Source organism: Camelus bactrianus, chromosome 14 (assembly GCF_048773025.1).
Source record: "Camelus bactrianus isolate YW-2024 breed Bactrian camel chromosome 14, ASM4877302v1, whole genome shotgun sequence".
Lineage (NCBI taxonomy): Eukaryota > Metazoa > Chordata > Mammalia > Artiodactyla > Camelidae > Camelus > Camelus bactrianus.
In genome coordinates, this window is record NC_133552.1 from 67,771,805 (window position 1) to 67,790,529 (window position 18,725).

General features: G+C 45.3%; 1 long non-coding RNA gene across 1 annotated transcript in view; it reads left to right on the top strand.

Annotated features, from left to right (window-relative positions):
• The first annotated feature begins 13,618 nt into the window (after window positions 1–13,618).
• LOC141579822 (uncharacterized) overlaps window positions 13,619–18,725 on the top strand; it is a 39,399-nt gene continuing 34,292 nt past the window's right edge. The window contains exon 1 of the long non-coding RNA XR_012511836.1: window positions 13,619–13,757. This is a non-coding gene — a long non-coding RNA (uncharacterized LOC141579822). The remainder of the gene's footprint in view (window positions 13,758–18,725) is intronic.

The following is an 18,725-nucleotide window of genomic DNA, read 5'->3' on the forward strand; positions in this document are numbered from 1 at the left end:
TCTACTTCTGTTTAATTTTAAAAATTATTTATGTGTATAACTGCACTAAGCTGATTTGTACATGTTACCCAGGTTTTAACTGTGAAAAATAAATTACCAGATTTTTAAGAACAGTTTTAGGTATACAGAAAATTTGAACAGAGAGATTCCATTCACCCAATCACCACCCCATTACCTCTATTACTGTATTTGTGTGGTAAGTTTGCTATAATTAATGAATCCACATTGACACACAATTATTAATTAATGTCCACAGTTTATATTAGGGCTCTTGGTGTCGGACAGCCTATGGGTTTTGACAAACGCACAATGACCTGAATCCATCTTTACACGCAGAGTACTCCCACTGTCCTGAAACCACCTGCGCGCCACCTGTTCGTCCCTGCCACTCCCCGCACGCCCTGCCCCGATGCTCTGGCAGCCGCTGATCTTTCTGCTGTCGGCCTAGTTTTGCCTTTTCCCGAGTGTCGTAGCGTTGGGCTCACACGGTACGGTCTTTTCAGACGAGCTTCTCTCACCTGCAACGTGGCTCCAGATTCCCCCTGTCTTTTCATGCTTTGACGCTTGCTTCTTTTTACTGATGTATCACCCCCCTGTGTGAATGCTCTGCAGCTGTCTGTTTACCTATGGAAAGACTCCTGAGTTGCTCCCGATTTTGGATAATTATGAAAGAAGCTGCTATAAACGCGTGTGTGCAGAATTTTGTGTGGACGTACATTTTCAGATCATAGCGTAAATAGCAAGGCGCATGACTGCGGGAACTAAGCTACGGAACCACGCTAACTAAGACTATGCTTAGTCCTGTGAGAAACCGCCAACCTGTCTTCCCAGAGGCCGGGCCGTTTTGCATTCTCACCAGCAGCCGATGAGAGTTTCCGTGGTTCCACATTCTCGCCAACATTTGGCAAGTGTTTCGTTGTCAGTGTTTCAGATTTTAGCCATTAGGAGGTGGGTAGGGTTGCCTCGTTGTTGCTACAGTTTGCTGTTCCCTCATGACACGTGACGGTGAGCATCTTTTCTCGTTATTTGCCATCTGGACATCTTCTTTGCTGAAGTGTCTGTTCAGACCTTTTGCCCACTTTTCAGTTGGTTTGTTTATTTTCTGATTGTTGAGTTTTAAGAGATCTTTGTCTATTTTTAACACAAGTCCTTTATCACATAGGATGTGTTTTGTTAAGATTTTCTTCTAGTCTGTGACTTTTCTTTCTATGCCCTTTAATCTAATTTAATTTTTTCAACAACTGTGGTGCAGGTGCCGTCATTACCTCTGTTCTATAGATGAGGCACTGGGCTCTGTCTCAGGCAAGGCCCCAGAAACTAGAGTGCGTGGATCTGGGCTGCGACCTCTGACGAGGGCAGGTGGCCGAGCTGACTGCTTCCTCAGTGGCTGTCGGCTTTGCCGTGAGGGCCCTTTGTCCTCCACCCAGGTCAGTGGTGAGGCTGAGACCTGAGGCTGGCCCGTTTTCACTTAAGGATCTCTAGCACAAGTGCTCACCTGGAAGTGCAGTGAGAGAGCAACCGTCAATGTTTGAAAATAGGCTTTTAAACACTGTAAAATCAAACCATTCTCCAAAAAGTTACATTCAGACCAACAGCAGGGGATTTTTCAATGTCAGAGAACAATAGAATGGTTTCCTGAAAGGTCAAGTAAAAATCCACTATAAAGTAACCCAGGGGATTTTAGTTTTGTCTTTGGTAGAAGTGAAAACGAAACTTCGGGAGGAAGGGCATGGGGTCAACCCTCCTTACGTTTAATCACTTCGACCTGGAAATTTTCCAGGCAGAGAGCTCTAATATTCACGTAATCTTAACAGATACACAGAGGGGAAGGGGGATGAGCAAGCCGGTGGATATATTGTCACCTGTACCAATTTAAAACAAAACAGTGACAGAGAGCTCGGACTTGGAACACGGGGTTGGGGAGGGCTGGGGAGACTGGCCTGAGTGTCGTCTTCACCTTCAGATGCTTCAGAAAGCATTGTAAGCCGTTTCTTTAAGAAGCCTTTCTTTCATCCTGCACATCTCTGGAGAGCACCACGAGGCTCAAACCGAGGCCAATTCTTCTTTCAACACAAGGAAAAGTTTTCCAGGAAGGACAGCGGCCCCAGCGTGGAAATGGGCTACATGACCATTCAAGTGTCTGGTGCCACCAGCCTTTCCCAGGTTCCCCAGGCTGCAGAGCTGGAACCATCCAATTCCTCAGCACTAACACCAGGCCCAAGGGGAGGAGGGGAGGAGTCCTGGGAGGGGGTTCCGGAGCTTCCACACAGACGGACCGGGTGCCAAGAGCCGGAGGCGGAGGAGAGACGCGATGCTCCCGGGAAGAAGTGAGGACGTAGTGAGCGTGGTCAGAAGTCACTTTGCAGGGAGCTGAGTCGGGGGTGGGACTTGGGGAAACAGAGGTAAAGCATTTGGTTTCCAGCAGTTTGATGACAGAAGATAATGGCTTCTCGAGCAATCTGATGGTGAAAGGGAAGCCAGGACAGTAGGTAGAGGGGCGTCCGGGCGGGGACCGAGGCTCAAGTCCTGGGCCCGGAGAAGGAGTGATCGGAGGGCAGAGAAGAGGGAGGCCCTGGTCAGGGGAGAGGGTGGGATCCCGCCTGAAAGCTGAGAGGTAGCTTTAGATCCCGCTTCCGCTGAGGCCGGCTGCATCACCTCCACGTGGATGGGGCAGCAGGCAAGTGGAGAGAAGAAGGAACATTCTGCCCCAGAGAGACCCTGTTTTCTTTGTGGACATAAAGGATGAGTTTACCGACAGCACAAGGAGACCGGCCTCAGGGCTAAGGCTCTCATCCCCTCGGCCCCTTGTCCCGGCACCTGTGCCCGCATCTCTGCTGGGCTGCCCGGGACCAGCCCGCCCCACACACCTCCGGGCCTGCCTCTCCCTCCCCTTCCCTCCAGTAGGGAGACATCAAGTCCCAGCAAATCAGTGTGAACATCCCAGGTCCCGATGACCCTCTCTGTTAAAGGACGCCATGGTTCTGTTTGCAAACAGTTTAAATAAGGCAATAGTACAATTGCTTTTGGTAAGTGACTTAATGAACTGTTTTCTGCCGTGTCCACAATGAGCTGTAGAAACTGTGGGGTGGCAGGTTGGCCCTTCCTCCCTCACCCGCACCCACCCCACCAAACACCCTCACTTCCAGCACCTGCTCACAGCCTCATCCTCTTCTCTTTGAATGGTGACAGAGCATTGTTTTTAAATTGAATTTTTGGAAGTTGAAATTCCATTCAAGTTTTTTTTTCTTTTTCTTTTTTAAAGATATGTGAATTTTTTTTTCTTTTCTTCTTTTCTTTTCTTCTTTTTGTTTTTTAACGGAGGTGCTGGGGATTGAACGCAGGATTTGTACAAGCGGGCATGTGCTTTACCACTGAGCCGTCCACCCTGCCACTCAGACTTAAATGATCATAACCGTCACTGTATTTCTGAAACAAATTGCTTCAGTTAGTGGTAGAGAATGCATTTCTATCCCTCTTTCTTTTCATTTCTAATTAGTTTTTGACTTTAATAATAAATTAAGTTGAATAGACCCTGAGCACAGAGGCAGCCTCATTGAATTCCACTTACCTTTGTTTGAACTGGACCAGGCACGCATCACTGGGAGTAAATGGACTTCTCTTATTGTGAATCCTATTAATAATATCCTATAAAATGTGAGAGTTTTAATAATTGTGTTACCAATATCTGGAAATACTGTAATTTTAAGGATTGTGTTACTCATCTTTATCTTGGAGTTCCAGACCATCAATTTTCTTCCAAATTAATCCACCAGACCAAAACAATGTGACAGCAGAGGGCATATTTGGTACTTCAAAGACCGTACATATTTTACTCTTTAAGAGAAGCCTTCTGTAAACCTTCACCCACACACGGTCCTCCGAATGTGCAAGCTCTGAATTTGATAACTGCGGAGAGGCGTGCGTATGCCTCTGAAATGGTGGTTGTGGTGGAAGCACTTCTATTTTGCCTTGATTAATTAAAAATTGAGTACCAGTGTGTCTGTCTGTCTCAGAATTTACTTTTTTCAATTTGGTCTTCTTTTTCGATGGTAAGTTTTTAAAATATTTGTTTATTTTACATTGTCTTTTGGGGGGGATGTCATTAGTTTAATTTTTTTATCTATTTACTTTTTTAAACAGAGGTACTGGGGACTGAACGCAGGACCGTGTGTCTGCTAAGCATACACGCCCCCCCGAGTGACACCCTAGATAACAGAGATTTGATGTGAAGGTGGTATGGTTTTCATTCCTCGGATTTAACCGCCATAGAAGATGACTAATGGAAAAGTAACACAACTGCCCGCACGTTGCGATCAAGCAGCTTAGGGTGTCTGCCCCTGGCGTGCTTTTCCCTCTCCCAGGCTTGCACTGTCTCCTTTGCAGATTTCCGATAATGATGGTAATTGCCTGTCAGGATGCAGTCGGGGAGCTCCTGCTTGCAGGGGCCTCTCTCTCACCTGTGCGAAAATGGACTGAGTCTCCCCCGGACGCAGCCCCAGAAGAGAAAACGACCAAGATTGGACACGTACAGAGCGACTCCCTGCGGCCGTGGGGCGGAGACAGGCCGGCAGGCCCTGCGGGCAGTGCACACTTGCTTGAGCCGAGGAGGTCCAACTGGACACAGAGACTTCTTGGGGGGTTGTGGGGCCCATGTGGAAAAATCCAGAAAGATTCCTAGGAAATCAGAAAGAAGCTAGTAAAACATGACTATTGAGGGGCGTGGGGAATCCTGGAAGGAAGGGGTCTGACGATGGGATGTCCAAAATCTATCTCCCTCTTCTCCAGTCCTAAACTGTGCAGGCAAATCACAGACGCTGAGCACAGAACACCTGAACTGAGACCAGAGCCACTGCTGAGAAACCCGCTTTGGAGCCCAAACTCCGCTAACGGTTTCCTACAGCGACTGAAATTCACCAGCCCTTACACCCAACATTGTAAGTGCTAGTCTATGTAAACGCATGTTTGGAAGCTCTGGGTCCCAGGATTGACTAGAAGTTTGAAAGTCTGGCCCCATTTTGGAAAGTGAAGGTACTCATTCGCTAGGTTCTTCTATATCATCATGTAAGAGTTGAAATGCCTAAAACGATTTCTGCCAGCACCCAGGGTGAACACCGCGCATTCCTCTCCTGAAGTGTTATTTGGGACACCCCTTTGCTGGTTCACAGTCCTGCGGTGCAGGTGTGGGTGGTGTCCCTCGAAGGGCTGCGTAGCCCTCCGGAGCCTGGCATCCTGACGAGGGTCCTTGAGTCGCCCTCCTGGAGCCTGTTGCGTGGCCCCTCCATCACTGACCCACATGCCCCAACTTGCACCCACCTGTGCACCCCGCCACTTCACTGAAGAGGATACAGGAAATTGCGGCTCACGTAACAACCTTATCAGGTGAAATTCCCCAAGAGCAGCGATTTGAAAGCACTTCAGATTTTGCAGAGGGTTGGCAGCTTGCGTCGCATTGAAAGCAGGTTCCCAGAGGGAGCTGGTCCTCTGGAGGTGACCCGCTGGCCCCGAAGCTGCAGGTGCTGCTTGAGAAAAGCAAAAGGGGAAGTTGTAGAGCAAACACTAAGTAAAGAGAAGAGGCTTACTTCTGCCTGTTAGAAATGAGGCGGGCGCTGTCTCCTCTTCCTTTTCTTAGAACATTTTCTTTAGAAAACTTGCAAGTTCTTTCTCTGTCTCTTCCAAGTGTGTGTAAATCTTTTTAAAAGCTCATCTGGCCAGTTTCCCAGCCTGGAAAAGTCTTTCTCAAGGTCCTGGGAGCCAGCTACTTGAGATGTAACATCACAGAAGATAAGGACTTCATCTCTTGCCATAGAGAGGCAGGCATGTATTTTTCCTTCATATGAAGCCAATTAACCGACACGGATGGTCACTGCAATTCAGGTGCACTGAGGACGAACACGTGGGACAAATGTGGCTGTCAAGTCGTGTTACTTGAGGACTAGTTACTGCTGATCCCGAGAACGTGTCTCTAATGGGTCGCATCCTCCTGGCTATGCAGGAGGGTGAGGTTTCTTTCCATCCTCGCTGTCTCTTAGCAGAGTCCCTGCCATGAGCATCGCATTCTGCTTTAATGCTTATTCAACGATAAAATGATTTTCATTCTCTACTGACTTTATGGAGAGGATTTCCAGGTTGGAAGAAGATTTTGTTTCAAATTCTATTTCTCCACTAAAGGCCAATGCTTGGGGGAATTCTGCATGATTTCTTTGCTATTTTTACTGCAGCACGACAAGATGCGCTCTTCAAATGTTTTCTCTTTATTTGTAGAAATATGACTTATTTTCTGGCAGGTGATCAGACTAAAACCTGGCTGCCCCTTCCTGCAACTGCTGACGTCTGATCAATCAGACTCCTCCCTGGCTGAGCCCTGAGGTCTTCAGTTCATCAGTAGGTGCCCATGGGGGATGTGATCAATACTGTTTAGCCACGTGTAAACTGTGCCCCAGGATAATTTGGTCCAATAATGTCAGAGATCATGATTAACACACAAATGTTCTCTGAATAGTGATATTTTGGGTGCCTCACTGGAGTTTTGCAGTTCTTTCTGCCTTTGAATATTTTCATCAGATTTTCAGATCTTTATCAATAGCTTCAATTTCTTTTTCATAATTTCTCTAATTGATTTAGCTCTATTTCTAACAGATTGAAATGGAAAAATAAAAGTGTTCCCCTTCTAAGGAACACATCATACCATTAATGACCTAGAGATAATTACCATAAAGACATTACAATTCTCAGTGTGTAAACTTTTGGAGTTTTCCATATTTTCGCTGCTGCAAACAATGCATTGCAGTAATAAAGGAATATAAATTTAAAAAAAAAAAGCAAATTAGGAAGGAATAAAGTGGAAATCTCTCCCTCCAAAGTTCTTCATAGCACCTAGATATTTTAAGAAATCATTTTCAGAAGCGCCATACTTAAAAGATAAACACATCATTGAAAGAATATTCGTTTTCAGTTCGGCCCTTCAGTTGAACATCTTGCTTTTGGTTCCATCTCAGCAAGACAAACAGCTTTGGCTAAATCGCTTTCAGCCTAAGCACATGCGCTTTCCTAACACAGTGCTTGGGTAGCTACGACCAGTTTACCGGAGCGATCGTGAAGGGTTCTTTTTCATTGGTGAGGTTGTCTTTAAGGATGAATCAATCATATGCTTGGAGTTTGTAAGAAAAAAAAAGTCAGAATTGAGAAACAGTGTCCAAATCGCAGAACATGCCTAGTATTCTGCTGCTTTTTAAAAAACTGTCAGCCTTTAGCGGCACCTAGACAAACAACAGGGCACTTAAACAGAGACTAGTGACAGTAAATGTTACTGACCAGAACTCTAAGCTCCTGCGTTGGAAAATTATATTAAAGGTAACTTCTTCTGAGAAGAAGGAAGAGACACAATAAAAGGGAAGTGATGATTTATTGAGGCTGACGGTGGCCTGTAATGACCTTGGATAATGAGCTCTCATTTAATTTCAATATTCAAAGAAATACGTGTCTTCATTCAGTATCAGCCTTAAATTCCACTGGCTGATAATCTCACGGCTTAAAAAATTAAGACACTTCCCCAGGTGGCTTAATTTACAGCCGGGAGCAGCTGAAGGCATGAGAAAGCCGGGCTCCCGCCCGCCCCCGGTGCTGGGTTTTGAACACAAAAGGCGGCCCAGGTCCCCGCAGTGGTCGCCGCCGCAAGGGGCGCAGGGACGCGCCCGCCTCTCCCCGTGCCTCGGGCGGCAAAGCGTAAAGAGCTTTCCTTATCAGGAACCGGGGACACTGTAAACGCAAATGCTCCACATCACCCGTGAATTGTCTTTTGAAAATAAGAGGTCGATCATTTAATTGCCGTTCAGTCCGGCCTCCTGTTCCACCAGTTCTGTGTTGCGATGGCCCCCGGCCTGCTCCCTGCTCCTTCCTCCACCTGGTTCCTCTCCCTCCTCACTTCTGGGACATAGCAGGAAATGCTCCCGGTGCCGGGTGACCGTGACCGGTGGTGGCGGGACGCGGGTGGCGGGGAAGTGCCGGCTATTTTGGAAATCAAGACTGGGAGGGCACATAATGAAAACTTCCTAATATTTTACCTACAGCCAAAGAAGAAAGGCCTTAACATCACTAAAGCAAAGCTCAATTTTGATATCCTGTCCTTGTTGCCAAGGAGATGAGAAAAGGGAAAATGGAAATGAAGTCATGCAGGAAGGAGCTGACAGATTTGGTTGACACTGGAGATTCAGAAGTGGACACTTTGCTTCTAAGATGTCTGAGAATTGTCACAAAAAATTCTGTGTGCCTTGGGGTAAACTAAAACTAACAGATCCCCTCTATGGGTTCCAGTACCCAAAGTGATAAAATCTTAATTTTGTATAAATCTGGACTTTAAAATGTATCTCTGCTTTTTTGTATGTTGGTGTTTGAACACAACGTTGTGAACGTAACTGCTTGAGAATTGCTGTTTGTCCACCACGAGCAGGATGACATGACAGTTGTGTCAAATAAATATATACAGCTTGGAAAATTGCCATTGTTAAAAATATTTTTTGCATTTTATGTTTGGTGAGCCAGTCCTCCTGAAGCGTGACTTTCCTAGAAGTCTTTGTGAAAAAAAACCATTTTTTTCCCTTTTTTCAGTGATTCTGCTTCGAAGTCTTCCTTTGGCAGCACGTACACTGTGTCCAAAGACGTTGGATAAAGGAGAAATCTTGTTTTTAGAAATAACAATGGGATTGTGAGGTGACCCAGAAGGTAGACAGCATTGCCACTGACCTGTGTAAGCAAACTTTCCTCTTGCCGCTCTTCTCATGACTTTTTCCCAGCCAAAAGGTGGGAACCATGGCCTACATTCCGTGATATCGTCAGTGTGAAGCATGTTGCCCCTTGACCTCCAGTACCCCCCCTCCCCTCCTGGCTGGCAACAGACGTTTTCACCTGGTTAGCTGCTTCTCAGACATTATTTTGTCGGATGCTTTTCTATTGGGATTTGTCTGATGTATTTTTCATTATAAAACTGGGGTTTTGGATTAAAGGGAGGAAGACCTTACGGTTCCCCTGTTCCTCCCATCGTGTTGAGGGTGCATATTATTAACACGAAGGATGACTGTGGATGTTGGCCTTGAGCTCTAGGCCCAGGTGGTGCTTATCGGATTTCTCCCCCATAAAATTACTCCGTTTCTTTCTACCCCTCTATACTGTATACGTTGGAAGGAGATCACTGCTCAGTCTATACCTAAGGGGTGGGAAATTATGTTTCACCCTTTGAGGGCAGACTACACAAATTATATGAAATTTTTGTTCATGGAAGAGTTGTTTCCTCTCATACTTATTAATTTATTTAAGGTTTTATTTGCAGCACAGGGACTCGTGGATGTGTACTTTATACTCTGGGTTGTAATCCTGTACGGCTCTATTTTGCTGCTCACATTTCGCAGGTGAAGAGCTCTGAGAAGTGGGGAGGCAGACCCCGCCAGACTCAGCCTGCTTTGCCACCGCCTCCTGGTTGTCTCCCCCCGCCACGCACATCTCAGACACTCTCCCGGTCTCGGTGCCTTCTCTCCTGTTCTGTGGGCCTGGCAGTCCGGAGGGGGCGCGATCTGTGGTCGGTCGCCAGCACGCCAGCACCGTCGTCCTGCTCCGCCGGTTTCTGGAACCAGGGTTCACGGCACTGACTTCCCCCCTTCTTTGCTGTGACTGGGTTACAGCCTTCAGGTCTCCGTGCAGCCCTCACTCAACAGAAGCAGAAGGTCCTGTGGTTCAGAGCCCACCCCAGAGTGTTCCCAAGCGTGAGGGAGCGCGCACACAGTCTGCCGGCAGCTGTTTGACTAGGATGGCTGGCCTGTAAATCTTCTTAAAAACAAACCCTAGATTAGGTTTGAAGTCCTCTCGAACTGCATAATGCAGAAGTCTTCACAAAAACACGGGCCATGAACAAAGATGAAAGCAAGGGTGAAAATAAATGTCTTCGTGTTACGTGAGGATTTCCGTTTTCTGTTTTGCAAACTGTACCATGATGATTGGCTGGGAAGATGTGGGGAGCAGTGCCTTTTCTTTCTTCTTAGATTTCTGTCATTATTGTTTTTATTATTATTATTATTATTATTATTATTATTATTATTATTATTATTATTATTTTTATTTTTATTATTATTATTTTTATTACATGTCTTACATTGATTTATTCAGTAAATACTTTGTGCTGGGTATTCAAAAACAGTGTTTATTCTCATTTTATTTTTTGTTCTGAAATCATTTTATTCTCAGAACAATATTTTATCAGCAGAATGAAGTCCATAATCCACAGTCACACAACTAGAAAGTGAAAAATTTGTCTTTTAATTCAAGTGTACATGACTTCAGAAAACATGCTCTTTCCACATGACGGTTCCTCCTGACCAGGCAAACGCAACTCGTTGGAATTGAGAAAAGAGTCATTTGGCAATTCTTTCTGCTTTTGGCGCAAATGGCTTTTGTAGCTTTCATCTTGGTGGCGTAGATCAACCAATCGTTTTGATGGGAGTGCTGAGTCTATAGCGGCTGGGGCTGTTTTCCAGCATTTTCCCTTGTACCTTTACGGATCAGGGTTAGACTCTCATAGTCATTAGATGGTTATTTAGGACAAGTCACTTAAATTTTCTAAGCCTTGGCTTGCTCATCTGTGAAATGGATTGTTCCAGATATTAAATGCGGATAGATAGAAACATGTCTAGGGCATAATACTCTCTAAATGAGCAACAATCTCCTTCTCCCCCGTCACGCCCACCCCTCCGGTCTGCAGTTCTTAGACCCTAAACGTTTACATGTTACATTGTAAACAATGCTCTTGTGGAAAGGATGGCGTTTAACCAAAAAAAAGGTAATAGTTGAATTTTATTATTAATAAACAAAGGAAAAATGATAAGTTATAAGATCTTCTTGGAACATTCTCAAATCTCAGCAAGTTGGTGTTTGTTTCTCTAAAAAAGGGCTGTGAAAATAGAAGTTTTGGACAGTATCCACTGATAAAGTTAGGCGTTGTAGAAAAGGGAAGAAGTATTCAAAAGCGAAAGAACGGGATGAGGACACAGGTTAAGATAAATATTTTCGAAATGAAAATCTATCAAAAAATTGGAAAGAAAATGGTGAAGAAATGAGAAATAAACCATTAAATGACTCCTTTTGAAAGAAAGCTTTGAATACTGTTAGTGTTTAATATTGTCAGTTTTAGTCCCTTGAGGCCCCAGTGTTAATAATCATTTTTAAATCCAGTTGGTTTGCTATAAATCCAACAGTCACCATGGACTATCTTGGCCAGAGAAGCGAAGGCTGGATTAAGAAGAAAGTTGAAAGGCATCAGGACAGGAAGAGATGCAGAGAACGCAGGTGTCAGGCTCTGTTTCTCCCGAAAGCGAGGCGTGGGCCCTGAGGGCGTCTGCCGACGGAGCCGCGGGACCCTCCTTCCAGGATGTTGGCCCGACTCCACCAGGAAAGAACGCGTTACTCTGTATTGCCGTCACTCCTTTGGCCCTTTGGGGATAGAATTTTTCACTTAAGGAGCCCAAGCTGCTTTCTTCTGTTTCAAAGATGCTGGGATTCTATGACTACCGTAGGAGAAAGAACAGCATCATGCTTCGGCAATTTGTTAGGTTGAAAATAGAATTCAGTTTTTGTCAAGTTTGCCTTTTTCCTGGGAAATCCTCTGAGAGCCATTGCATTGAGAGTCAAAGCAGAGCCATGGCTGCGCTGGACGAATCCGTGGTGACTCCAAGAGCTCTCTTAGCTGAGGAAGGCACTTCTGTCCAAAGTCATATACACAAGTATTCAAAGCCACCTCGTGTCAAAGAAGACAGATTGTTGGAAATACCTGACATATTTTGAACTTTGATGTACAGGAAATAAGGGAGTAAAAATGTCCTGTCATTGGGTCTCGGTAATGGAAGAATCACTGACTTGAAGCCTGAACAGAAAGAGAGACAGGAAGGTGGATTTAGCTTTTCTCTTCATCAGTATAATATTGACAAGGTAACAGTACGGCTCTTGGTTGGAAACCTGTAAGTGAGGCAGACAGCTACACTGGTGAGGTCTGCTCACTGGCTCTGTTCTAATGGGTTTACCTTGGGGGCGCATCAGCTTTACTTAAAATATTAAGTGGAAAGTTGAGATGTAACGGTTTATTCTAAAAGCTTCACATGTCTCATTCCATCAGTAATCACTAGTGAGTGCACGTGAGGTATCTGACAGACTCCCAGTGGTCAGGGTGGAAGAGACATGGGCCCTCTTTTCAAGGAAGACTGGTCACTCTTTGTGGGTGCTGGGCTCCACCTGCGCAGAATGGGGCTTGGTAGGCACTTGTTAAATTTTAATCTAGTGCACGATCAGCAGCTAGGGAGCGATTCCTGCAGTCCTATTTGATCCTGCACAAGTTTGTATTAAATTTTGTTCTTCTGCTACAGATGAAACCAGAGAAGCGTCACACGGAAGGGACTATTCATCCAAAGAGGGCATGATCCCCCAGCCTGGGCAAGCAACACTCATGATTAGTACTTCACTCTCTCCTGAGCAACAGAGTACGCTGTTCATAGGAAGGCCACCAAGCACTGTCTTCCGTCATCTGAGGAAGTTAGCGCTTACGGCTCTGGGCAGTGAGGAACGCCACGGACCTTCTTATTTATGGGGATGCTACGTCAGTCACAGAGCTGTCACCGTGTATGCACATGTCCAGTCTCCAGCTCTGGGAAGGTGATGGTTTTGCTTCTTTGGCAAACAAAATAATTTTTAACAAACTCATTGATGAGAAGGTGATTCTAAAGTCGTAGGAGACAAATCCGTGTAATACTTTGCATGGACATGCTTGTTTTTATTGTGGTTAGAGCAGAGGACCAGATCTTAGGTGTACCCCACAGCATTGTTAACTGCAAGCCCAGTGTTGTATGTCGGCTCTCTAGAACTTCTCCAGCATCTCCCGTAACTGAAACTTTGCGTCCCTTGAACAGCAGCTCCTCATCCTCCCCTTCCCAGGCCCTGGAAACCAGCATTTGCCTCTCCACTTAGGAGCCAAATCTAAAATAGTCAAGCTCATGAAAGCTCCAGACATTCTGAAACATAATAGATCAGGACTCAGATGTGAGAAGAGGTACACAGTCTATGTCTCTATAAGCAGTTGAGCTAACGGATCACACAGGTGGATGTAAAAATGAGTCAACCTGTTTCTTTGTTCGTTTATTTAACTGAAGGTACTTTCTTGATTTGCTGTTTTGGTGTTGCCTGTATAAAACCGTAAACCTATGCCTTGCTATCGAGACCACAGCCCTTGAAGACTCACCCTCAAGTCCCCATAGGGGATTGTGAATCAAATTTTGACAGCCTGTTCCACGTCACTCCCTGTCTTAGCTTTGGGAGATGTTGTAAGGAATAAGCCAAAAGTCTCTGCTCAGGCTGCTTATATTCCAGTGGAGGAGACAGACCACAAGCAAGTTGAGCACATAAGCAGACAGCAGGAGACGAGGTCAGACGGGCAACGGGGGCCCTGTCAGCAGGGGGGCTTTGTGCAGGATAAAAAGGGTTTTGGCTTTAACTCTGAGGTGGAATCTCCGGTTAGACTTGGGCCGGAGGAGTGGCAACATGTGACTTACGCTTTCAGAGGTTTGTACTGACACGGGTGTTGAGAAGGTGCCGCAGAGAAGCCGAATCAGGGAACAAGTTAGAGCAACAGCTAAACCCCGGGTCATGATGGCCTTGACCGGGGAGTTGGCCACGAGGAGACTGAGGAAAGACAACATGGTTTATTCCTGGGAGAAAACTCCAGAATAAAGGTCTGTAGGATAGCGCTCCCACTGCCTGGGGCTGGGACGCCTGTGGGATGAGATCACCTTGGTGGGAATACAGAAACTTGCTTTTAGATATAATGCATTTTCTTTCTGTCTTGTTTGTTTATTTTTAAACTGGGAAGTATAGTTGATTTACAATATTATATTAGTTTCAAGTGTGTAACATAGTGATTCAATAGTTTTATAGATTATATTTCATTTCAGGTTATTACCAAACAGTGGCTATATTTCCCCATGCTGTGCAATGTATACTGGCTGCTTATCTATTTTAAACATAGTCGTTTGTAACTCCTAACCCTCTCCCCCGTCTTGTCCCCCTTTCCCCGTCCCCTCTCCTCAGTAGTAACTGCTAGTTTGTTCTCTGTGTCTGGGAGTCTCTTTTTGTTCTGCAGTTATGAGGTTTTAGTACTGGTAGGAGTCTAAATGGAGGAACCAGTAGACAGGTAGGCATGTGGTTTCTGGAATTTGGGGAAGAGTCTGAACTGTAGATATAAATTTGGGACACATCCACAAACAGGTAGTATTTAACGCTATGAAACTAGATGATACCAATGTGAATTAAGAAGATTGTTTTAAAGGCCTCATCAGAACAGACAAGAGGGCAGAGACTGGAGCAGAGGCTGGGCCGACCTGGAGTGTTCAGAGAAGCCTGTGGTGGTTACTGGAATGTCAAAGGAATTCCAGGCCCTGCCTTGGGAGTGGCTTCTGTGTAGGGCTCACAGTGGGTCACCCGGCTTGGTTAAAGGCTGACCTTGGCTCTGAATATACCATCCCTGTGGCATCCAAGTGTTCACTGTGTGCACAGGAGAAGGGGCGAGGTAGCAGAAGTGTTCTGGCGTCAGTAATTCTGCTGATGCAAATATTCTGTCACAAGTGTAAATAAATGTATTTATAGGCCAATTCTTTTCCTCACAATTGAGCATTTTATTTTGTTCTTGATTGTTTTATTCACTTACAATGAGATTCCCAACTAGACAGTAAAGTGTTTTTTTAATAGAGAAAAGATCTTTTTGCACAATTCATAATAATATCACACACCTAGTAAGCACTCAATGAGTATTGTCTCGTTTAGAGAGAATAATTTTACAATCATGTTTTTTTAACCAGAAATAATAATGGTCCTAATTTAAACTATTTTTATAGGACTCAAGTAGAGGTGACTACTGAAGGCGTGTTCATGATTTCAATTTTCAAAAGTGTATCTTGGTGATTACTGATTAAATTTGTCAGTGATTTTATTTTATTATTTTATTTTATTTTGCTTTATTTTATTGATAAAGGTACACTTGACAACTGTGTGACGGTTTACTTATTTGCAGAGCAAATATATTTTTTAACAAGAAAGGAAAGAAACTCAATTCCCTTCCTAGAATCGCCGTAATACTATTATCTTTTAACTATATTTTGACTCCTGCCTCCTGAATTTGGAGTGCGTAATGCTAAAAACACCACGTGGGACAGCTGGGCGGTGGATTACAGAAGCTACAGCTGTTCTGGGGGAAACTTCTGATTGATGGCATCCGAGTAGCAGTTGTTAATTCCAACCATAGCAAAGGTTTCCTTTTTCCTTTAAAAAACTGAAATGGAAGCCACAGAATTAGACCTTCCAAGCAGCCTGCAATACTTTCAGAAACTCCCACAGTATAACACTATAATCTAATGAAGTATATGAAAGATGTGTCAGAATAGAGTGCTGCTCAAAGAATCTGCAGTGGAAAGCCAAATTCATGCAGCGTAAGTGCACAGACCACTAGTGATGGACACAGACTCTCCACACAGGACAAAAGTCTTCAGCAGATTTATAAATTGCATTTTTCACGAGGGGGTAAAATACCCGAGAGGGCAGACACGCACTGCTCATCCTAACTCAGCCTTCCTGACTGAGCTGGGTCCTCGTTCAGAGTTTTCCAGTCACACTGTTAGGTGAGCATCTGCTGTGGTCCAAGTGACGTCTGCGATCTCATCTCACCCTTGCAATCATCTTTGGAATGTGTGTTATTTCCCACGTTTGATAGGTGTGGGGACATATACTCATCCAGGGCAAAGCACTTGCCCCAACTACCCATTAGTTCTTGTAGGTTCACAAGCTAAAATTAGGAGCCGCAATTTCAAACTTTAATTGTCAGGAGTGCAAACTAAAGACAAGAGAGGTGAAGGAAATTTACACGGAGTGATCCGCAATTCCACCCACACTACAGAGGAGCCCCCCAGGGCACACCCTCCCAATAGCAGGTCAGCAATGTCACCTACGTACCGGAGGGCCAGAGCGTGACAATGAAAGTCTGTGACTTTAGAATCACAGAGGGACTGAAACTACTACCACTTTAAGTGGAGGTGACGATGACACCGTGTGCAGCACATTTTTAGGCAACTGTCATTATAGCTGTAAAACTATGTACTTAGAAGGCATTGCAACAACAGCGAACAGGAAGAGTAGTAACACTCCTAGTCGTGTGTCCACACGTTTGCTCTGAGTTAATTCCTGCCAGTGCTGCTCTGCTGAGACGTTCACGTATTCAGCCGAGGCGCAGCCGTGATGTAGGACAAAGACAGGGGTTCTCGCCGCACCCTCCTGCCGTTACTGCCTGTCACTGTCCCTAACTTTAGTGGAACTGCTGTTGACGATGACAAATGTGAGGGAAAATAAAACAGAAATCACAAAAATGGGTTTTAAAGTGAAAAACGAAGCTCACCCGTGATCCTCAACAGACGGTTGACCTGTAATTAAGTCTAGGCAGTCACCTCCCTCGCCGTCACCCCTCACACACAGGAGCAAGTGTGATGTGATGGGACAAGGTGACCTTGAGTCCTAAGACCTGACCTCTTGGTCTTTGCTTTGTGCATCTCAGTTACATAACCCAGAGTCACTATGGCCAAGCTGCCCAGTAAATAGAAGATAGCGTGGTTTGTCTTGACTGCTTGTCAAGGATGCTTGGAAAATCAAGTGAGGGAGTGGGTGCGAGGAGCAGAGCTCTGACCTCTGCCGGGTGGTGAGTAGCAGGGGTCCCAGTCACCTGGCGAGGTTTTATATTCCTGAAGTCCCACCTACTTTGCAGACCAATTCAATCAGAAACTTGGCGAGCAGGACCCAGGCGTTCAGGCATTGATACGGTTTGAAAGCTGCCGGGGGCCTCCTGTGCAGCCGAGGCTGACTACTCTGGGGCCTGGGGTGAGTTCAGAACCCCCCTAACATGCTGGAGCGGCTCCTCATCCTGAGGTGTCTCCAGTGTCACTGAGGGTGGACTGTTGAGCCCGGATGACCATGATTCAGACGTACATTCCTGCCACCCAGTGCTGTAGGTCTCCCTCCAGGAGAATGGCACAGATGCAAAGGGAAAAATGGACTAACTACAAACTCACGACCTAGAGAAATGAGATTCTGAGGACTTACAGCAGGACGCTCTGGAGACAAACGCATCACAGTTTTTTCCCCAAAAGCCAGCACAAAATACAAATTATCTAAATAATTAAATGTTTCTGATTCATGGTAGAAATAGCCATTTATTCAATTTGTATGTGTACCTTAAGTTTCAATTTTTATTTTATTTAAACATTTTTTTATCGAGCTATAATCGACGTATCACATTGTATTAGTTTCTGGTATAGAACATAATGATGCTATACTTGCAACAGTGTTTTTTAAAGATGATCACAAATTGAGAGGGTGGAGATAGTTATGACTTAAATGTAGAATTCAGAATCACTTGTGGACATAACTTACTATAATTTTGCTCTTATTAAAGTATGTAAATTATTCTTTGCATGAATAAGGCAGGCTATCTTTATATTTTAAAATTTTATTTCCTTGGGCGGGGGAGTGTTTATTCACTCAATCCTTGAAGGTCCACATAATCCAAGAAGATTTCAAAAATGTGCTTGAGAGAGACCAACTTATTTCTGTGGAGTCAGCCAGCAGTTACCTATTCATCAACGGAGCAATTAGCAGTTAGCAGCCCCATGTTACAAGGCAGGGCTTTTAACAATGCTAGTTCACAGTCCATCTGAACCGCCTGGAAAAGCAATTTCAAAGTGGACTTTTGTTTGCCCCCTTGCTGTGGTCCATCTATTCTCGTAACACTATATACACAGCATAAATGTGAACCGAGAGAGCTGTCAGTTTTAGGTTATAAATCTGGTAAGGGGGTGTATCATTACTGTTTGAATTTTATTTTGGGGAAGAGTGAAAAACACAGGAATCACAACAGCAAATCTGAAACGCAGTGCAGGCTAATGAGCTGTAATGAATCCATCTTCTTACACTTACTTGTCATCCACACACTTGAAAATCCTTCTTTGCCCCGAACTAATAAGACAAGCATATACTCGAAACTCACTGAGATAACCCAGATCCCCACAGCTGAGGAAGACTCCCTGAGTCCTGAGTTTCGTTTATTACTGATCACAGTCACTTTGAGCAAACGGGTCCTGCCTTTTCTTTCCAGTGGAACTGGTGACTCTCGGGGAAGCGGGGGAAAACGGGTGCATCCTAGCGTAAACACATCACCGAGGGCATGCAGGGATGGAGACTGTTGGGGCTTTCTAGAAGGAGAAAGAGCATTTCCTGTTTCTGTTCTGAGAATATACTCAGAGTGGATCCATTTTTGTTCATTACGAAAATGATCAGCCACCTTCTCAGGCAGAAAACGAGGCTGAGGACATCTGAAAGACACCGAGGCAGATTCCAGGCGGGCACGAAGCCAGTGATGGAGCTGGCAGGTGGGGGGACCAGCTGAGGACGCACGTGTTGGATGGCAGGTCAGGGCGGGGGCCGCTGTTGGCCAACCTTGCGCCTGCCATGCTCAGCGTGGAGCAGGGGTCGGGGGGCGACCACACCAGTTGCTCAGCGTCTCGCGGTGGGGGTGGGGGCGGTGAGAAGAGCTGAGGGGAGAGAGCGCGTGCCGGGGAGGGGGGCTGGCAAACCAGCGAGCTGATGTTTGAGTTGCCGCGTGCCGA